The sequence below is a fragment of the Sminthopsis crassicaudata genome, chromosome 4, assembly GCF_048593235.1.
Source record: "Sminthopsis crassicaudata isolate SCR6 chromosome 4, ASM4859323v1, whole genome shotgun sequence".
NCBI classification, from domain to species: Eukaryota; Metazoa; Chordata; class Mammalia; order Dasyuromorphia; family Dasyuridae; genus Sminthopsis; species Sminthopsis crassicaudata.
Genome location: NC_133620.1, coordinates 342658644 through 342682558, shown reverse-complemented (window position 1 = coordinate 342682558; position 23915 = coordinate 342658644). Strand labels below are relative to the sequence as shown.

Genomic DNA, 23915 nt, shown 5'->3' with positions numbered 1-23915 from the left:
CATCTCATCTTATTCCTTTCCCTGTCTTCTTTTTACTTTTTCTCTTCCCTCTTTTCTTTCATCCTTCCAATAAGTCTCCTTCCCTATCTCTTCTTTTTATTCTCCAAACTCCTCCTTTCTTCCTTCTATTTCTTCTTTCTTTCTTTAGTCATCCCTAAATGCTGGCTTTGCCATTTACCAATAATAGGTGTTTAAGGAAACCTCTTAAATCTAGGTTTCCTTATCTGTAAAATGGGAATAACAATACTTGCCCCATTTTTCTCAATGAATTGTTGGGATAATCTTATGAGATATTGAATATGAAAAGGCTTTGTAAATTGTGGTATTATATCAAGATAAGAAGTACTGTAGTTTTTCCACCTTTCCTTCTCTACTGCCTTTTCCCCCTCTTCATCTTTCCTTATCACCATGGTCCATTCTTGCTGTTCTCCTTTTTTTCTTTCCTTCCTTCTCCCCCCTCCCCCCCACCACTCTTCTCTTCTTGCTCCTATTTAATTTTATTAAAGGGGTCAATCCCTGTCTTTGCTTTTTACTATTACCCCAGTCTCCTTTCTTATGAAATGAAACAAACATGCTACACACACACACACACACACACACACACACACACACACTCACACACACACCCCAAAAACAGGTTTCAACATTTTACAGGTTTCAACATTTTTCAGGCAGTCATGTCACATCTTATCAGATCAACCCTAAGCCCCAGGCCAGAGCTCAGGAGCAGCTTTTGAGAATTGAAGCTGTAACATTCCAGCAAAACCCCTGCCCCCGCCCCTGTCCTCTCCCCTTCCCCCTACCTGTTCCTGCCTGGTCCTCTCTCCCCTTATTCTACATCTCTCTTTTTTCTTTTCTTTTCCTTCAAATCACCCACTAACAAATCTTCAGTCAGTAGTGTCAAACTTAGATAGAGACAAGGACACTAAACTGAGACATATTGACTTAGAAAGTCATATATTGACATTCTGTGTTTTATTAGGTTTTTTATTTATTTGTTAAATATTTACTAAGTACATTTTAATCTGTTTTAAATAGAATTTGACACTTTTACCTGCTCTATGCATGACACCTTTGTTCTAAATGATGGAGGTTTTTCAACTGCTTCCTCTGCCATTCCTTTGGTCTCTCTTATATCTCATAGTCTTAATAGAAAGAGCTCAGAACTGGGAGTCAAAAACCTAGATTGAATCTCAATTCTGCAGTAAGTAGTTCCTTAGTCTTGTGTAAATTCTTCATGTTTCTGGGCCTCAGTTTCCTTATCTGTAAAATGAAGATAACAATACTATCTAATCTGTGAAATGATTGTGAGCAAAGTTCTTAATAAAATATTGTAGAAATGTGGCAGCATGGTAAATCAGATAGGAAGCTATTCTTGAAGTCAGGAAGTTGCTGTTCTTGTTCAGTCATGTCCAACTCTTTGTGACTCTATTTGGGTCCTTCTAGAGATACTGGAGTGGTTTGCCTTTTCTTTTTTCAGTTCATTTTACACATGAGTAAACTGAGGCAAGCCAGGTTAATTGATTCTCCCAGGGTGACATAGCTAGTAAATGTCTGAGGTTAGATTTGAACTCAGGAAGTCTCACCTTCCTGGCTCCATACCTGACATTCTGTCTACTGCTCCACCTACTGCCCCAAAGCCAGAAGTCTGGAAGAGTCATTTATTTTAGTGTTTTTGGCTAGAAGTTCAAACATCCCAGGTGCAAGTGGTCCACAATATTCCTCATTATGAGTTGAATCAGATAAAATACAATAGGAAATTTTAAAAAATTAAATAGTATTTTATTTTCCCAAAAATATGTAAAGATAATTTTCAACATTCATTTTTTAAGACCCTGCTCCAAATTTTTTCCCATACCCCACCACCCCCAAGACAACAAGCAATCTGATATAGGTTAAATTATTTTAAACATATTTCCATATTTGTCATGTTGTGCAAGAAAAAGCAGACCAAAAGGGAAAAAAAAGCTAAAAGAAAGATAAAATAAATAAGAAAAGGTGAAAATACTATATTTCAATAATTGGAAATATTTAACAAAATAAATAAAAATATAATAGAACACAATGTTAATATATGCTTGTCTAAATCAATATGTATACCAAGGATCCTTATATATAGTTTAATGGTCCCATTTCTAGACAACTCTCTAAGAATCTAAGTAACAAAGAAGGTACCAAACTATGTTGGCACAGGGCAGTTCCTCACCTAGGAGTTCCAGATACCAATGAAATCACAAGTCTAGTCCTTATCCCAATTCTTATAGGAGTAGTAATAGAAATAGTAGGAGTAGTAGGAGTGAAGTAGGAGTAGTAATAGAAATAGTAGCAACAGTGGTAAGGTATATATATACTGAGAGGAACCAGGCTACTACTACTTTGTAGCAGGGGGAAGTTCATAATTGTTGATCATTGTATTTGTTTTCAGACATTTTTCATGCATTGTTGGTTTTGTTGAATTTTTTTCCTCTTTCTTTTTTTCTTAAAAAAAAATATGGCCATGTGGAATAGCCCTTTGGAAGGAAGAGAAAAGGACTTTTGGAAGACTTTTTTTTCCTGTTGGCAAAGGCATTAGAGTGGTTTGCTATTTCCCTTATGGTAAGGAAACTGAGGTTATCAGGATTAGTGACTTGCCCAGAGTCACACAACTATTAAATATTGGAGCTGAGATTTGAATTCAAGCAGACGAGTCTTCCTGACTCCAAGACTAGTACTCTGTCTGCCCAGATAAGCAACAAATACAATTTGGGAAATACAATCAAGTTTGGAAAATGGTGTTCAATTTTGTTGGAATATAGGGATTGTCAAAGAAATATGTAATAAGAGAGAAAATGAAACTAAAAGATTTCTATAAAAATATTTTTTAAAAAGAATAAATACATAGCTAGGAATTGCAATGGCTAGAGTCCTGGATTTGAATCAGTAAGATTTGAATTTAAATTCAGCCTCATATATGTATATCCCCCCACCCCCTGCATACACATACATACAAAGAATGTATATATGTATGTATATATATATATATATATAGCACATATACAAATTATATATATATATATGCATATATATGTATACTTTTTCAATTAATAATTGGAAGTAGGATATAACTATCAGAGGAAGGAAATAATTGTAATAATAATAATAATTAGCATTTATATGTTTCTTAAGATTTGCAAAAAAACTTTATAATTTCCTTTTGACAATCCTCTCAAGTAGGTATCATTGTGCCTGTTTTACAGATGAGGAAACTGAGGTTAAAAGAAGTTTAGTGATTTATTCAGGGTTGTACAATCACTAAGTGTTTGAGGCTGGATTTGAATTCAGGTTTCCCTGACTCTAGGAAAGTCCACTGCTCTTCCTAGATGCCTAGTTAGTAGTACTTTCTATGACTAGGTCATATTTCCTTTGTTGGTGGGAACTCAGCTGAGCTCCCTCTCTCACTATCCAACTATTGTTCTGCTTCAACCAATTCTTGTCTTCTCATTCTGTATGAGAATATACATATTTTTCTGTTCATGCCCTCCCAACACATTAGGGTCCTTCATCTTGGGATATTTCCTTCCTTCCTTCCTTTCTTCCTTCCTTCCTTCCTTCCTTCCTTCCTTCTTTCCCTCCCTCCCTCCTTCCTTCCTTCCTTCCTTCTTTCCCTCCCTCCCTCCTTCCTTCCTTTCTTCCTCCCTTCCTTCTTATCCTTTACATTTTGTGGATGCAAACGGCATTTCTATCATTCCCTAATCCTTCACATTTTCTAAGCTAATATTTTTGTGATTTTTTTTTAAGAAGCAAATCTGTTGGTGATATAGGGTATCCTAAAAGTTTTAATCTATTAAAGTGTTAAGGTATAAAAGTTTTAAAGTGCACTAAAACTTTTGGGACACCGTATATCATAGAGCGAGTACCACTGTCTTGTGTCTTGACTGAGAATTGGATCAAATGGTAGATAAGTAAAGTGGAATAATAAGGCCTGGACCAAAGGTCACAATCTGGAAGAGGGTAAAAATTTCCCCTTCTGATTGAGAAATAATTACCTGATCTTCCAATCCTATGCTGTACCTAAGGTATCTAAGGCCAGTATAAGAAATTAAATAAGAACATTTTCAGAGTTTTGCAAAAGCTGCAGATGACATATGAAGGCCAGAAGGCAACACAGAAAAAGTATTTTTACTTGATACTTATCTTCTTGTGGCCTAATGACCAAATACTGACTCAAATTTCATAGTAAACATTCTCTAAAAGAAAATGAAAAATTCAGAATTCTATGGTATGAAAGGAGAGCAAAAATATTTACAAGAATTTTTCAGATCATCCTCCCTCAACCCTTGTGACATGAAAGGGATAACTGTAATTTAATTCAGTAAATATACACATATTGGTAGAATATGGTACTTGAAAACATAGGCATGAACAAACTTTACCACATAATGCATAGGTTGCCTGGACTGTTACTTAACTTTATTTCTCTCAAATATAAATGTGGGGGTTGGGTTAGTTGCCCTCCATGATGCCCTATAGGCTCTAAATCCATGGCCCTATTATGTACTAGGCCCTGAGAATAAAAAAAGACATTTAAATGCAAATAGGCCCTCCACTTAAGAAGCTTACATTTTTATCAGGGGACATAACAAGTAAAAAATATTAGGCAAGGGAGAAGGCATTAATTGGGAAATCAGAGAAGGCTTCACAGAGGAGGTGGCCTCAAGGGAAGTCAGGAATCCTGCAAAGGTGGAAGATGGAATGTATTGAGACAGTGTATGTCTGTGTGCATGTGTAAGATTAGGGGAGGAAAAAAGTGTGCTTCATGAGAATATAAGAGATACAGTGAGAAGCAAGAGATACATAAAAGATACATAATGAGAAGCAAGAATTGTTCAACTATGTGCAACTCTCCATCATTTTTTTTTTTTTTTGCAAAAGCATTAAAGTGGTTTGCTGTTTCCCTTATGGTAAGGAAACTGAGGCAATCAGGGTTAAGTGACTTGCCCAGGGTCACACAACTTATATCTAAGGTGAGATTTGAACTCAAGCAGATGAGTCTTCCTGACTCCAAGACTAGCATAGCACTCTATCTGCCCAGAGAAGCAACAGATATAGTTTGGAAAATACAGTCAAGTTTGGAAAATGGTGTTTAATTTTCTTAGAATATAGGGACCATCAAAGAAATACATAATAAAAGAGAAGGTTGAAAAAGTAGACAGGGAGATGCTATGGAAGGCTTTAAATGCCACGCTTAATGAGTGTATCTTTTATCCTGAAAACAATAGAGAATCATCAAAGTTTTTTGAGTAAGGAGAATGACATGATCAGAGTCATGGTTTCCTTTGCAAAATTATTTTGGCAGCCATGAAAAAGATGGATTGATTGGATTATAAGCAAGGGCATAAGCTAGATAGCTACTGCAACAGTCCAGGTGAGAGGGGCTGATAAAAACAACTGTAGAGAGAAAGGAATGGATAGAGTTCCAGGTCTGGAAATCAGGATGATTCATTTTTGATAAGTTCAAATCCATTTTCAATACACTTGCAAATCACTTTACTCTGCCTCAGTTTCCTCATTTGTAAAATTAGCTGGAGAAGGAAATGGCAAATGACTCCAGCATTTCTGCCAAGAAAACCCCAAAGGGGATCATGAAGAGTTGGACATGACTGAAACAATTAACCAACAATTAAGTGAGAGATCTCCATAAAACTTGGTAACTCTTTGGGTGTGAGAAACATGGAGAAAAGGAAAAAAAAATCAAGGATGGCTTTGAAGTTGTAAATATGGAGTATTGGAAACTGGGTGCCCTCAATAGAAGCAGGAAAGTTTGGAAAAGGTGGGTTTAAGGGATAGGATGAATTCTGTTTTGGCTATGTTGAGTTTGAGTTGCTGATGGGAATAATAATAATAGCAGGCATATATGTGACACTTTAAAGTTTGAGAAGTATTTCACAAGTGTTATTTTATTTCATCCTCACAATAACTCTCAGAGGTAGGTGGTCATATTATTATCCCCATTTTACAGATAAGGAAACTGAAGCAGATAAAGATTATATTATTTATCCTGTTCACTCAGTTACTGAGTGTTTGAAGCCAAATTCGAACTCAGGTTTTCTTGACTCCAGATCCAATGCTATACTAACTGTTCCACCTAGCTGTCTCTCCATTTGAATAGAGGTATCTCACAGCAGGGACACAAGACTGGATCTTGCTATAAGAACTGAAAAGGGGGCAAGAGGGGGGGAAGAACTGAAGAGCTTGAAAATCTTCAAAAATCATGGGAAAACTGCCACAAAATAATGAAGAGCAAAATAAACAGAACCAAGAGAATATTGTATTCAGTAATAAAAATATTGTTTTAAGAATGACATTGAGTGTATAAGTTATTTTGACTATTACAAATATCCAAATTAACTAAAAAGGACTTATGAAGAAAGATGCTATCTGCATCCAGAGAAAGAACTGATAGGTAGAAATCTGTATAGAATGATTTTGCATATGTACTTATTTGTATATACTTATTTATATAATTTCAAATGTCTAATGATAACTATCTTTGGGGGGAATATAAAAAAGGGGAGAAAAAGGAAAAAAGAAATTTACATGATAACTTTTATTTTTTTTAATTTTAAAGCTATTTTATTAAATAACCAGTTTATAAAGTCATATCAGTACAGTGACTTAATGGGAACATAGAATTAGTGCCTATATCACAACTGTTTCCCTCAGTCATATCTTGCTTTATAGTTCGTGAAGAGAAAGGCAAGGCAATGCACTAAAATGCACAAAACAAATCTCAAGCCCAAGAGGGCTCGATTTAAGTACAACACCCAATTCCCATTTGCCTTTTTCAAAGATTCCAGAACTTTAAATAGCATGTCCATGGACTACAGTCACCATCCAAATGGGCAAGTTAGGGGCTCTGTGGTTTCCATTTCTAACATGTATGATAACTTTAAAAGGAATAGTAAGTTGTACACAATAGATTTGCAGTTGCATGTGCACTCTTTTAAAAATTTATACTGTTATAGATATGATTGTTTTATTCCATAAATTAAAAATAAAATAAAATTTTAAAATTAAAAAAATACTAGACTTCACTAAAGAGATTACTATTATCACATCTAGAGATACAAGAGACCTCAAAGATCACATGGTCTTCCTCTCTCATTTCATAGGGAAGGACACTAAGGTCTCTGGGATACATCTACATAATAATGATAATTGAATCCATAGGAATGAAGGAAATAATCAAAAGAGAAAAAGAGCATCAAAGTCACAGATTTGGGGAGTATCTTTGTTTCTTGGAAGCAGCAAGAGAACAATGATCTAGCAAAGAAGACTGAGAAGGAGGATGGAGGAGGTTAGATGAGTTGGAGAAAGATTGAGAGAGGAGAATGTGACAGAAATCAAGGAGGGATAACTAAGAGATTGTCAACAGCATCAGCGTTTGTTATTCACCAAAAACTCAAAAACAGTCATTTGGAATACAGGTAGATCATATGATCAGCAAGATGCCAGCGTGATTTTCAAAGTAACTCTCCCAATTTAATAGCTTTAAAAGGAGAAGATATATCAAGTCTAAAGTAATTAAGCTAATTTGGTAAGACAGAAACACTATAAAAGCTGAAAACTTTATGAAATGGTATCTGAAATACTTAGCTACTCACCTTAATAGCATCCCTCATCCTAGACTTGGTCAGTTCAAACAATCAGACAAGCTTGGGTTTCAGAGTGTGGCTGTGGTGTATCCATCCTGATCTCTCTGTGGCTCAGTTGGAACCTCTTTTCCCTCTATCTTCTTACACCCATAGAAGACGAATCTCATTGATCCTTTTTGGATATGTGAAAGAAAGTAATTACAAGAGTAAGATGTAAAGGAATCATGGAATCCCAGAGCTGGCTGGAAGATAATTTTACTCTGAACATGGACCAATCTGAATATGGTCCCTACAACCTTCAACTACAAGAGAACTGTAAGAAAATGTGCTTGTTCCAAAGCAGAAGGAGAAGGGTGGGAATAAATAGGAAAGAGGGAAGTTAGAAACCAGTTGCTGTAAAAATAGGAAAAAGATTGAAAGACAAAAAACAAACAGAAATGAGACAGATTGAGTATAACTTTAGTTCCAAAGAAGATAAACTAATAATGAAAATTATCCAGACAGAATGAAAATAAGTATGAATGTTAGAAAAGGTCAAAACATAATGAATATATATATTATATCTCAAAGGAAATTCAAGTTAAGTCAATAAGCATTTGTTAAATGCTTATTTATGAGAGAGAAAACATGAAAACAATTGTACAGACAATCTATGTACAGGATAAATTAGAGATAATCCTAGGGAAGAAGCTCTAAGGTGAAGGAAAACTGGGAAAGGCAGAAGAAACAAAATGTGGGATTTTAGTTGAGATTTGAAAGAAGCCAGGGAAACCCAGAGATGGGAAGAACTAGGGACAGGGAATAGCCAGTGAAAATATTCAGAGCTGGGGAATAGAATATTTTCTTTGAGGAACTAATTTGCAAAATACTTGGAGAGTGAGGAAAGGTAAAAAGGTTAAGAAGAGTTATAAAAGCCAAATAAAAGGTTTTTTATTTGATTTTGGAGGTAATAAGAAACTACTACAGCTAACTGTCTTGAGAAATGACATGGTCAGATGGATGATTTAGAAGGATCAATTTGAAATCTGAGTGGAAGATAAATTGAAGTTTATCTTGAGACTTAAATAAGAAGAACAACCAGTAGACTATTGAAACAAGGCAGGCATGCAGTGATAAGGGCTTGGATCAATTGAATCAAAAACTTACAATTAGAAAGAAAATTAGACAATGTATTCTGAAGATTCCGAAGATTCCATAGAGATCAGCAGGAAACTCTAAAGGGGTTCAAATGATAAATTAAAGATTTTTAAAAGATATAAATGTGGAAATTAGATCAGAAATCAGAGCTTTCAAGGTAAGGGTAAATGAGACTAGTAATGGAGTAAGTAACATAGAATACAGGATAGATAGTACCTTCAAAATAGCAAAAGATCTGAACAAAAAAGGGGAAACTTGGAGTTCAAAAATTCAGAAGTAGTAGGAAAATTAACAGAAAAGAAGCAAAAGATGACAGTATTGAAAGAATTCACGAATTCCTTTTAAGTTAACTAACTAACGTTAGTTAGTTAGATCAGAATGTATAGAAATAAGATTAAGGCATGAAATAGTAAAATTTCAGAATTTCAGTGGCTAACGATAAAATTTGCAAGTAACTAAGACAAAGGCTGTCAGCTATGAGGGAAAGCCTACATAAGTAGCTCAAAATTATTTCCATGACAAATCAGAGAAGCAGATTAAAAAAAGCCCAATAGATTATTTTTTAAAAAACAAACAAATCTAAAAGAGCTCAAGACCCTCAAAAATATTGCCTTCAAAGTTGAGCCCAAGCATCAGTGAAAAATAGTAGGCACTTCAGCAAAAGAGATACTGGAGACATTCCTGCAAAACAACTCAGAAGTCAGAAGAGATTTGATTTACAAACACTACAAACAAGAGGAACACACAATAAGTCAATAGATGCAATTGCCAAAAAAAAGATTAAAATAGATTCATATTTCTAGTTTATTGTTTACAAAAGAAATTGGATCAAGGGATAGAAGAAATGAAAAAGATGGATCATAAGGAACAAACATATCTACGGGGTTAGAAACTTAAAGAAATCTTTAAGAGCTAATAAAAAGAAGGAAGAACTGAATTATTCTAATGACTAATTCTCATTTTTCCTATATAAGTGAATCAATATCTTTTTTCTAAGATGAGGGGAAGATAAAGTAATAAGCAGTTGTTTGAGTGGAGAGATTGGATGACAAAGGATATTGGAGATGCGTTCCCACTAAAACTAGATGTGACCATACAAGTGATAGTATCTTCATTCTTAGGTGAGGAGCATAGAAATAAAAAGTGACTACATAGGAAGAAATCTTGGAGAGTGTCTATTTTAACCTCAATTTTCAGATGAAGAAATTAAGATTCAGAGATATTAAGTGGAGGAAAGAAAGGAGTGATGTGTATAAACTCATAAATGTAGAAATGGAATATAGAAGAGAGTTCAACTTTTGTATTCCAGAAGCCCTTTTAGTGAATGAAAAGACTAAAGAAGGAATATGAGGAATTGAGGAATATATTTCAAAGTAGCTTAAAAGGAGATAGAAATAAGGACAAAGTAAATGAATACTTCTTGGAATAGGGCACCACAGAAAAATGCTATTTGAATTAAGGGATTAGATAAGGCAATAGAAAGGGAAAACATACTCTAAAAAGATCTGGGATGGAAAAGGAAAGGAGTCAAAAGAAGTGGGAAACTGATTTTTTAAAAAGAGGAAGGAAGAAATGTGTTGTATATAAAGATCTATGTTTACAGGCATTACTGTTTAGAAGGTAATGTTATTATTATTAATGCTAAAATATCCTCCCTTGGAGATTATCTGCTCCAAGGTGCAATCAAAACCAAAGGGATACCTCCTTTGATTAACAAATGAACCTTAGTTTCAAGGAATCTTGATATTTCTTTGAATTTAATTGGCTTTTAAGAGGGAAGAGTGATTAGATCTTTGATTAAAAAAATAAAGGAAAATGAATTTCCATGCAAGACATTTGTCTCTTTAGAATTTTGATTAAGTATAGAGGAGGACTGGTGATCAAGAACTTTAACAAAAGATGCTATATTATTATAAATTAATGTCTAGAAGTAGAAAGAGGAAGTGCCTACTATTGCTGTATATTCTATTAGATTACAACCTCCATGAGGGCAGCAATGATGTCGTATATACTTTATTCAAGATATATTTAGTTTGTTCAATTATGTCTGGAGAAAGTAAGAATGATTTAGACTCTGCTTGAATCTCCAATTCTTGCTTGATAGGAACAGAGCTTTTGGGTTGGGATTTGAATGTTTCTTAAAGAGTAAAAGTTATTTGACATGGAAAAGATTTCCTAAATCCCTAAATCAGTGTGTTTCTTTGGTGAATGCATCATGCTAGCCATATCTCCCTTTCTTTTCTTTTCAAATATATAGAGAAAAACCTTTAATTAAAAATCAGCACTTCTGTCCCTTGTCCTACACAGTTTCCTTCCCTTTCCTTCTCTTTTCTGGGGATTTGCCTGTTTGCCATATGATACTTTAATCCTGGAAGAAGGAAGGATGCTCTTTCATCTAGTACTATGGTAGAGCCAGCAGGTGGAGCACAAGGCATCATTTTGATGTAGTCCCACATAAGTATCTTAGCAACTTTCAGGTAAATTGTTCCAATCTTCCCTCTGCTTTGCATGGATAAGGGTGTGTACATGTGCATACATTAGATGTAAGACATTTTAAGAGATACCAAGTCTTCAAGTCAGAACTATAAGCAACAAGGAATCAAAACTTGGGACAAAAAGGTTTGTGGTAGGGCAATCTAGAGAGAATGGGCCGTTCTATCTAGAAATGGAGAAGTGCTGAAGGCATTTGTTCAAAGGAACATGAGTCAAGTCAACAGACTACGGAAGAGGCAGCAGTGGCCTGGGCTTGGATTGAGCTACATATAGTTTCAATGTTATCTCAGGTACTTCTTAGCCATGTAACTCCTGAGCAAGTCACTTATCTCTCCAAGCCTCTGTTTTCTCATCTGTAAAATATAATAATATCTACCTCAAGGGATTGTTGTGATGATCCAATGAGATAACATGTGTAGATTATTTTTGCTAAACAAAGTGTCACTTAAATGTGAGATATGATTACCAAGAGTGTGGATGGAAAAGATGAAGAAGCACTTGTTGACCACATTTCAGGATCCCAGAGCTAAGTACCACTGTTTCCCCCTACCCCCAACTTAAAGCACTAGAAAAAGCACTATTATCCATACTCTGATCTCACCATTTTAGGGAGGCCATTTTGTGACAATGTCCTTTTAGTGGTACTAAATTAATTACTACTTAAATTGGAAGTAAATGACTTCTGTAACTCCAATCCATCGTATGTACCCCCTGACAGATAAATTAATTAAACTCTAGTAGCTCAGTATCCTGCCTCATCTGTAGGATAAAGTTTACACTCTCTGGTCTGGCATCCAAGATACTATAATTTAGCCACCACCTTCTTTTTCATCTTTCTATCTAACTTCTTTCCTAATTGTACTTCCAACTCTAGCCAAACAAATGTATTCCTTGTTTTACGTTATAGAATTCTATATTTAGATCTGGAAAGAATCCCTAGAAGTTAACTCATTTTAGATGAACAAACAGACCCAATAAAGTTCAAATACCTAATTCAAAATCTAATATCTTTTCTTTTTAGCTCTAACATTCTATAATTCTGAAGAATTCTACAGACTGGATTTATGGATAGGTTCAAATAAAATTTCAATCAATTCATGGATAATTGTTCCTTAACAGATTATTAGGGGAAGATAGAAACAGGAGTTCTTAGTGAGGAATCCAAGAAAAGATTTTGGGGGTCCTTGGACTTGGGTGGGACAAAATTGTTGTGTTTGTTCAGTTGTGTCTTACTCTGTGTGACCCAATTTGGGGTTTTCTTGGCAAAGATATTGGAATGATATCATTATTCCTTTGTAATCTTATATATTTTTATGTTATCTAAAAACAGTATTCTGAGAAATCTGAAAAGCCACAGGGATCCGTGCTACAAAAACAGTTAAGGATACCTGGGATATAGAATGTATTCTTAACTTCTGATGGGTCAGCTTCAGGAAAGGCAACCGTAATACATTTCCTGGTAAATATATTTTTGAATGGATAGCTGGATAAATTGCTAATATGATCATTGGTATAGAACTGGAAGGCATCTTAGGAGTCATCAAATCCAACCTGACCCCACCTCCCACCCCCATCCCATTTTACATATAAGGAACCAAGGCTCAGATCCCTAAGATAACAGGTTCTTTTGTGTGTTCTTACCATACCTATATTGTTAGGTGTAAGTTGGCCGGACATATATGTTCATCTGAATACAAATATTGCCCTATCCTTTGCCATATGGAGTAATCTTCATTCCATTGTCAGGGGAAGCTCTGCTATCCAATGTCTATAATCATTGTTTGTGCTATCAATGATTTACTGAGATCAGGATATCAGTGATACCTGATGAGACAGGTATCAGCTGTGGGCATAACTGATGGATAAATTGATTTCTGTTTATTTTGGAGAAGATTTTTATAATGGCATGTAGCTGGTATATCCAGTTATGATCCAAGGGAAAGGTTCTTTTACTGAACAGAGGCTTTTGGAAAAATAAAGATACCGACTTAGTTTCCTTTATATCTACAGAGAATAGTGTGTACAGAAAAATTGGTGCTAGAATCAAAGAAGGAGCAAAAGGAAGAAAATTATTCCATTGGAGAGGATACCTGAAATTCTAAGGAGTTCTCATAATAGAGAGGACACCTAGATGAGAGTTAGAGATGAGTCAAGTTCTGAAGAGGAGACTCTGGTTGGGGACATAAGCTAGATAATGATGTCTCTAGGGGAAATCCTGAGTGGAGATTATAGATAACACTAATTCTTGAGAAGCCTTTCAGATAGAACTGGGATCTGTGAGACTCAGTAATGAGCTACAGGTTATGCTGATATTATAGTCCTCTACATTCCTTGCTTCTATCTGCTCCCTGCTTCAGCTGGTTGTCCACATCAGTCTACAAGGTTCTGTGGGTGGGTAGGAAAGATAGGTCATATGTAGAGAGTGGGATGGAAAATGATCTGTATGATGGGGGAAGGGTAACTTGCCTGGGAGTGTATCCTTTCTCAGAGTATAAATAGGGTAAAAATAACTCTAGGATGGAAAAGGCAATGTGTTCAAGGAGCCCTAAGGGATGCCCTCCTTTGCCCTCACCAGTTGCTGGGTGCCAGGCTGATCTTTCCCTGGAGAGTCATCTCAGATCTTAAACCCAGGAGCTTACTTGGCGGAACTGAAGAACTCTCCACTCTTGTATGAAGGCGGCCACCTCCGGATGCTTCAAGGGCTGATAGCCTGTGTGGGTGGTATTGGTTGGGGAGGATTCAACACAGTATTGGATCCCATGGCATTGACTAAAATAAGAGAGACATCAAAGCTGCCCCATTTGGGGCATGTTCTCAGCAAAATTATTCAGTAATTCAGTAAGGTCACATTTTCTTTCTCATTCCCCTCTCTGTGCCTTTTCTCCCTCTGCCACCATACCCTAATGTAACAACATTCCTCATCTAAAGTCTATTCTCAAAAAAAGATCAAATAAGTGCATTCATATTATGATTTCTTTGCTATTTTGATACTGGTCTCATCAGTGTGGGCACTATTTCCTCCTATGATGCAGATGGTAAATCATTTTTGCTTCTCATCTTATGTGACTGTTTTCCATATTTCCCCCCAAATTTTGGAAACAGAACTCTATGGAGGCAAACATTATAAGCCTCTTCCTCTAATTCTCTAGGAGATTATATATTTAATATATTCATTACTGTAAAATTTCTAACATTGAAGTCCTTAGCACTTATAGCTTAACATTATAAGTGGACATAATTTTTGATGAATGAAAATGATGTTAGAGAAAATGTTTTGCCATTGAATTCTAGGGATCACAAGACTTTCCATTTGACTTAGAGCCGAAGCCTCTTCTATAAGTTGTCTCCCCCATGAGAATATGAACTCATGAACCTATGAGAACAGGAACTTTCCCTATCATAAGCACTTATTAAATCCTTTTTTATTCATTCATAGCCTCAGATCTCTTGACTTTTTTTTTCCTTTAACATCACCACTTCATCCTTTGCCTCTACCAAGACAACCCCTCTCCCCCCATCTACACATAGATATAGATAGATTTGGCTCTAACTCCAATTTTAACTTCTCCAACTCTGAAGCCCAAGATGGGATTCCCTAGTGATAGAGTTTCAAGAATCATCAGGAGATCCTGGTGCCCTTAAGTCCCACTATATAAACTAGACCCTTTGGCCTGTGTTAACACTGCATCTAATCCGTGGAGGTAAACTCTCATTTTCAGATGATTTCCTTAATAGCTGATCACTGCTCTAATTCTCAGAGCTGAGATGTAACTTCCCAGTTGATGGAGATGTTTGTTCTTCCTCTGAAGCCATTTCTATATGGCCTTTGCTCTCTAGTTTGCCTTTTGTTCCTAAAGGCTTCCCAGGTCTCCGTTTAATTAACCCAGTTAAGCATGGTACTGCCTGGAGGCAGGGGATAAAGGGATGATTCCTTAAAGCCTCATAGCTATAGGAGTTTATGATTCCAGTACTTTTTCCTTTTGGAAAAATGAGAAGAGGATTGATGATGTGGCCCATGTGCATAAATTGGGAAGAGAAATTAGTCAAATGGAAGAAAGGATTTCTTGACTTCAGCCCCAAAACACAGGGACAGATGCCAAAAAAAGCTTTGAAAGTTCTGATCACAGTGGAGATTGAAAAGGGAATACAGGGCCTTTTTCTTAACTAACTCCCAACTTTCTTGGAATAAAAGAGAAACTGAGAGCCTCACAGAAGGAATATAGCAAAGAACTTAGTCAATAAACATTTCTTAAGGCTTCACTTGACCAACAAGTGAACAACAAGCTTTATTAAGCACATATTGTTAGACACTAAACTAAATTCTGGGAATTTAAAAAAAAGGCAAAAAACAACCCTTGCCCTCAAGGAACTTACAGTCTGATAGGAGATAATTGCAAACAATTCCATATACAAACATGATTTACCAGATCAAATTGGAAATAATCAGCAGAAGGAAGGCACTAGAATTAAAAGAAATTTCTATAGAATGTGGGATTTTAGCTGGGAATTGAAGGAAAGGTCAGTTTATTAACCATGGAATATTGGACAAAGAAAATGAGTCATTCTTGATTTCTATCATTTTTTCTTAATAGTGGAGACTGCTAAATATTTTGGTTTTAGTGGTCATTTTCCTTGTTTTCTAGTTCTTGTTTTTTAGTTCTCCCCTACAAAGAAAACAATACCAGAGTGGGAGGCTAGACACTTAGGGATTTTCTTCTGGTTCTGGCACTTCCTATGATTCTATGGTATGATATTAAATCATTTTATTCTTTGAATTCATGTTTTCTCCTCTGTAAAATGAGATTGCACACGAACTCTTCCATTTCCCTTATAGATCTGACATTCTGTGTTCTGAAGTTCCTTCTAATTTTGACATTCTGTCTTTTATGTGGAGCAGTGGTAGGAGCCTGGAATTTTTTGGTTTTAGCACAAAAGATAACTATTCTCTTTCCTGGCCTCTACTCTTATATGCAAAGAGTCATTCTTTCCCATTTCCTTCTTCATACACGACTTAATTCTGCTCTAGCATTTTGAAATATTCTGTATTTTAAAGTCCCTTCTAGCTTTGATATTCTATAGTTCAAAGAACAGAACTCAGCACCTGTCTATAGACTGGAAGGCCTCTAATTAAATTGAACAATATTTCTGTGGGCCATTGGCAATTCTAAAGCATGGAGGAGTGAGGAGGAGAAGAGGGAAAAGAGTTTGAGAAAAGGAGGAAGATAGAAAGAGTAGAGGGGAAAAAAGCAAGAGATTATGGTAATAGAACTAAAGAAAGTTAAATGTTATCAGCCTCAGGAATTTACAGATACTAGTTTGGATGTGTTTCTAAATCTCTGGTCTTTGCCACATAGAATTGATGATATCTTCTCATCCTGGAACTTCCTTTGTTTATACCAGCCCCTTCTCCCATTGGTGAGTCCTTTCTATCTGCTCAATTCCATTTTGTGGACAGTCCCATGAAGGCTCTGCTTTCTTCCCTATCCAGCTATGTTTCTGATTCTCTAAATTTTGCTACAATGGCCCCATGAGGATACCTTTTCTCCTCCCAATTTCAGAGAAATTTAAGTACAGGAGATTTTGCTAGAAATTCAAGACATTCTCCACTGTATCATACTGCCTATTTAAGCAGCCTCTATGAATTCTGAAGGGAAGAATTATGGGAGAATACAAATTGGTTGGAATTTTTGGGACACAGATATCATTCTGATGAGTGGGAAGAGTGGGGAGTTGCTTAAAGATACTACAGTGACTACGTAGAGAATTTACTTACTACTTATATAACATTGGATCTTGATTTCTCTGGGTCTCAATTTCCTTATCTGGAAAATTAGAAGAATGCAGCAGATAATCTCTGTGATCTTCTATATGTGGGTTACTAATAGATTTCAAAAGATAAATAGAAGCAGGGAAAAGTAACTGAAGATGAATTTTAAAAGCAACAAGATACTTTTCACAACAGTTGTGTCAGGAATGATAATGATCAGAATTTAATTGGATTATAAGTGACCAAAAACATTTTCTTTTTAAGCTTTATTGAGAACAAGAAGAAGTGCAAAGAAAGTATCAAAGTATCAGACTCTTAGGATGAGTAGAATTGTAATAATGGATAGAAGTGAGAGACTAAATTACTCACTTTTTTTTTCTTCTTTTTTTTTCTTACAAAGATCTTATAAAATGATCTTTAAATGGAAAGGATAGAATAGACATGACTAAGAGAGAGTAAAAACCTAAGAAAAGCAAGGAAAATTACACGATTATTCCATGTTTGAGTTCAAGCAAAATACTAACATTGGACAATGAAATTAGTGTGTAAGTTAGTGATTTTTGAAAGATTTTGGAGAATAGGAGAGGTACTACAAAGTTAGAAAGAGGAATATAATGAGTGATTTTCAAAAAAGGGAGAGATATAGAGTTTACAAACAATAGACTAGTGAGCTTGACTTCCAAAGTAGCAAAATTCTAGAACATAATATTAAAGGAATGTTTTGTGAGCAGTTAGAAAGAGAAACAGTGTTCACTGAAAGTCATCTTGTTCCCATCAACAAATAGTCCATACTGAAGAGTCAGTTTTAGAGGGGCTATGGGAAGACAAGCACACTAATCTGCTGCTGATGGAGTTGTGGATTGGTACTGCCATTCTGGAAAACAATTTGTGAAGTTATTCTAGAAAAATCAATAAAATGCTCATTCTCTTTGACCCAGTGAAAATGACTACTGGATATCCCTCAAATGGTTAAAAGTCAGGAGGAAAGGTCTATGAAATTTGTAGCAGCATTTTTTGGGATGAGAAGCTAGAAACAGAGGAGTGTCTAATAATTAGGAATGACTACACAAACTAAGGAAATGCAATGAAATATTGTTATGCCATAAAAGTGATGAAACAGAAAAATTTTAAAAATATATGTGAAGACTTATATGAACTGTTATAAAGAAATCAGAAGCTAGAAAAAATTATAGCTAGTATTTTTATAACATCATATAGTTTGTAAAGCACTTTATAAATATTTCATTTGATCCTCAAAATAATCTTGAGAAGTAATTCTTCCCATTTTGCATATGAGGAAATTGAGGCAGACAGAAATTAAATGTGTTTCCAAGGGTCACATAACTAGTAAGTATCTGAGTCCTTTGAACTCAAGTCTTTCTCATTTTGGGTTCAGAACTCTATCTGCTGTTCCAACCAGTTGCTACATACATAATGTATTTTTAATGCTATGAATGAAAAACACTAAAAGGCAGACAATCTATTATTAACTATAATGATCAATCTTGACCCAAGAGAACAGATGATAAAACACCTCCCCTCCTCTTCAGAGAGAAGTGCTGTATTTTGGGTGTAGAATGTTCTATATATTGTCAGATTCAATCAATTTGTTAACAAATTAGTTTGGTTTAACTGTCTTCCTTCCTTCTTTTTACCCTTCCTTCCCTTCTACCTTTCTTTCTGAAAGGGAAAATTTGATGGGGAGGGAATGCATATGAAGAAATAATTACAAGGTAAAAAACAAAACAAAAAGACTCAACAAACCATCTTTTAAAGAATAGACTAAAGTGATGTCTGGGAGATTATGGGAATGCTTATAATATACTGAGATTCCACCAAAGCACTTGGTAAAGTCACTAATGCTATCTTTGTGGATAAATGGCTTTGTTATGGAAGCTATATTTCTATTAATGCCACCTAAGATAGCATAATATTCATTGTAATAGATCTAAGTGGTGGGGAAAATCCAGTAAGATGAAATTTAGTAGGAATGAATCTCATTTACTACATTTAGGTTTAAAAAAAAACAATTGTATCCAATAGATAATCAAAGAATATGAACAATTTTTCAAAAGAATTATAAACAATATGCAATCATAGAAAAACTTCTTCAAATTTAGAGTAATAAAGAGAAATTCAAGTAATAGAAGTAGAAAAGAAATTCAAATTGAAGTAATTCGATAGTTCTTCTCACACTCTGAAAAAATGGGCAAAGTTGACCAAAAATTGGGAATATTCAATTTTGGAGATGCTGTGAAAAGATTGACCCATTACTATTTTGTTGATAGAATAGTGAATAAGTTCAAAAGTTCTGCATAACAATTTAGAGTTACACAAGAAAAGTGACTAAGCTGACCCAATGATCACATTAATGGCACATGCCTCAACTAAGTAAATAGAAACAGAAATCTAATATGTTCCCAAGTATTCATGATAGCATTATTTGTTGTAGCAAAGCACTGGGAACAAAGTAGGTGCCTATTATTGGAAAGAACCCCTCCCAAAAATATGGTATATGAATGCAAATTTTTCCCCTTTCCTTTTAATTTTGATTGCATTGGTTTTGTTTGTGCAAAAACTGACAACTTGGGAACAGGTCCCAAATAAGGCATGAATAGGAGAAGAACAAGCTGTGGGGTCTGAGAATTTTCCTTTCTCCTTTCTCCTCTAGAGTTATAGAATTTTTTTTTCATGCTGCCAGTAACCATGTCCATGTCCATGTCCATGTCCACCTATTAGCAAAGCTATAACACTGCTTTAGAAGCCTAGTATGCTGCCCCTCTGGGATTTTTGAATACTTCTATGAGCAATTAAGAACATAGATGACATGATAATCAATGCAGCACTATTCCCCACATTGTTATGTCACAAGAAGATCCATCTTACATCATATATAAATGAGTATGACATTTAGTTAATGGTCATATCCCTCATCTGACTGCCCACTCCTTTTCTGTTGGTTCTCAGCATATTATATGAATCAAAACATATGCATAAGAAACTATAGTAAGCAATTTAATTGTATTTGAAAACATATACTATAACAATATTAGTAATATATACTATAGCAAAAACCATACTAAGCAATTTAATTGTATTTGAAAACATATACTATAACAATATTAGTAATATACACTATAGCAAAAACCATACTAAGCAATTTAATTGTATTTGAAAACATATACTATAACAATATTAGTAATATACACTATAACAAAAACCATACTAAGCAATTTAATTGTATTTGAAAACATATGTTAATATTAATTATATATACTATAGTAAACAATTTAATTGTATTTGTATTTGATAAAAGTATAATAAAAGCAAAGCAAAATAAATGTCACAAAAATAGATCACAACATTTTCCTAATGTCTCATTTCTAAACCTTCCTAAGGCAAAAAGAACTCTATTTGAATAGGTTTCCATCTTCCCTACCTTCCCTAGTCAAGGTCTCTATTAGAGGGCCATAGGAAAATGATATCTCATCAAAAATATGGGACACAGGGACAAAATAGTCTAAACTCATAATAGGTGCAATGGATTTATGTCTAAACATATCCTTTCACCCTCAATGGGTGGTAGGACATCTCCTACTTTCTTTTTCACTAAGAACTCAAAATTTTCTTTTGTTCTTGCTGTGGTCAGTTCTGGACACTTGTCTTTGTGACTCAAACCTTTTCTTCAAGCTCATATTCATTGAAAAATGTGATGCTTAAAGGCTCCCTAAGACCATCCTAGCTGCTATTTCTGCCTGCCTTGTCACTCAAAGACCCATACAAATTCCACATCTGATATCCCCTCCCATAAGGCATATGTGGGGAAATAGTAGGAAATGAGTCTGGAAAAATAGGTTGGAAGAGCCCTAAATGGTAGGGTCTGGATATTTCCCCCACCTTGGCTTTTCTGAATGGACTGGCTTAGAATTACTCTCATCTGACTGCAATTCTCTTCTACTTATAAACTCCAGTGGCTCTCTATTGCCTTCAGGAAAAAAAAACCAAAAACCAAAAAACAAATTTCTCTGACTTTTAAACCCATCACAATTTGGTATCACTATACATTACTCCTTTTCCTATACTTTACAATCCAGAAAAAATAAACTTCTCTCTGTTTGATTGAAGTCAAGAGTTGATTGAAGCCTTGAAGTCAAGAAGCTGTTGTCAGTTTTCATTCATGTTCAACACTTTGTGACCTCATTTGGACTTTTCTTGGCAAGACATTGGAACAGCTTTGCCATTTCCTTTTCCAGATTATTTTACAGATGAGGAAACAGAGGCAAATAGGGTTAAGTGACTTAGGGTTACAGTTACTTTAAAGGACAAATTAGTTAAAAAGACAAGTTCAAATCCAGGCAGACACTTAATTGTGTGACCTAAGCAAGTCACTTAAACTTATTACTTTCCTTTTCTGTAAAGTGAAGGGCTATATGGCTTATAAGGAAACTTTTCTTTAACTCTGTGCTTCTATGATATGTACTCATTGACTCCTCTAACAGAATGTAAGCTTTTTGAGAGCAAAGATTGTTTCATTCTTGTCTTTTTATTTTTCTTCAGCTGAGTCAGAAAGATTTACTTAACCAACTTCAATCCAATAAACATTTATAAAGCACCTACTATATGGCAGGCACTGTGTTAAGTACTGGGAATATAATAAATAATAGTTCCTGCACTCAATGAGTTTACAATCTAATAAGAGAGATAACAGACTAGCAGCGTGGAAAGGAATGACAAAGTTCAGTGCTATCTTGTTCTACAGAATTGAAAAATTCAGGGAAAGGTAACAAATGCAGAATGGGGTGAGTCCAAAAGTTCAGTTTCTATCTTTTATAGAGTAAGGCATTGGAAGGAGTTTGGAACTCTCCCTTCTAGTTCTGCAGTAAGAGAGGAGAGGAAGCTGAGGTTGGTGGTGTCTATCAAGGCTTGAATTAGCTGTATGGTGATGAGATTGCCGATGATGAACACAAGCTGCCAGGAATATCCCATGGAGGTGAAGAACTAGGCAGATCAATAGAAGCAAAGTGAAGTCTGAATCCTACCTTCTAAGTTTACTAGCAGTGTGATCCTGAACAAATCACTTAACTTTGATCTATCTGTATTAGTTTCCTCATCAGTAAAATGAGGATAGCAATAATACCTACTTCACAGGCTGCTTCTGAGGACCAAATTAGATACCTATGTAAAATACTTTGCAAATCTGAGAGTACTATGTAAATGCTAGCTAATAATAATGTAATAACTAATAATAGATTTATATATTATAATATAAAATAACATGTAATGTTATACAACATAATTATATATATTATAATATATTATATTGCATATTATGTTACAAATTGTATCGTATAATACATTGAATTGTATAATGTATTAAATACACAATAGTATACTTACATGTTATATAAAATGTAACACATTTATATATTGCATAAATATTTGTTTCATGATATATTATGTGAAACTATTTTCATATTATATAATATAAAATATATGATATAATTATGTATTATGATGAATATTAAATAACATGTTATATAATAACATGTAATAGATCTGTCTTATCTGATATAATAGAAAGACATATGATATATTGATGTGATCTAATAGATATATATGATAGATATATTATTATGGTAATATATATAATATATGATATTGATATAGATAATATATGGACACAATACAATAACAATTATATAAATTAAATAAATATCAGTATATTAATAAAAATATATAATATAATGTATAAAATAATATTGATAATAATAAATGCTTTGTGATGTGAGACACTCTCTTATGGGCAGATATAGAGTTGAGGGTTTTGTCTAATCATCGTCTGGGCTGCCTTTGCCATCTTTCTGTGTGTTATTTAGAGCTAGACTCTGGGTAGGGTCATTAAGACCTTCAAATAATGTATAGATCCTTAGCCGACCCTTAAAGCCATGTAGAACTTTAGGATGTCAGGCCTAAGGGAGATCCTTTTGCCTCACAATGAATTTGCCTTGACAATGAAAGTGACCTACCTAGGGCCACACAAATAGTAAGAGGCAGAGCCTGGGCTTGGATCCAAATCTATCCATCATCAGACTCTGTAGCTAAACTAGCCTAGAAAAATAGCTGTCAACTTTTTTTTCTTAAAACCTTTCCCATAATATCCTCTGGTGACATATTCCATCATCTAGGCAACTCCCTTCTCCCCTCTAGGCTTCAGTTTCTCCCTCTGTAAAACTGTTGGTCTCTGTGGTTGTTTCCAATTCTAAATCCTGGATCCTTGGTAGAAAGATTTTTCTAGCTCACCTAAATCTTTATGGTTGAACTTTTGACTTGGGGCCATTGGTTCTGTCCAGTAAGACCAAACCACTGGTTTCTGTGTGCTTCCTGTAGGTCTTGGTGGAGTCTTTCTTTAAGGAGAAATACTGGGATCTTCTGAAATAGCATGGAGTAAGGGATCAGAATGCTAGATTTGTTGTCCATAAGATGGGTCAAAATAGCAACTTGGACACTTCTCAGCTGTGTTGCCCTTTGTAAGGCCTCCTTAAAACGAGAAGATTAAACTAAGTGGCTTCTAATGGCTCTAAAGAGCTTCTAAATGGCTCTAAATCCATGATCATAGAATCCTAGAATGTAAGAGCTAAAAGAGACCTTAGGGAGATTATTAAATCCAGGAGTTCCTAACCTTTTTTATGTAATAGCTCCCTTTGGTCAATAGAATGAAGCCTATGGACCCCTTCTCAGACTAAAGTTTTTAAATGTATAAAGTAAAATTCACATGATGACAAAGGAAGCCAATAAATTTCATTTTCTTTTATTCCAGACTTCTAGTACAAAATGACTAATATGGAAATGTTTTATATAATTGCACAGGTAAAACCTATATTTGA

At 34.8% G+C, this 23915-nt stretch overlaps 1 protein-coding gene across 2 annotated transcripts in view; it reads left to right on the top strand.

Annotated features, from left to right (window-relative positions):
- The window catches only part of WNT3 (Wnt family member 3), a 99804-nt gene that overhangs the window by 47934 nt on the left and 27955 nt on the right, over positions 1-23915 (top strand). The gene's annotated exons all lie outside the window — the stretch shown is intronic.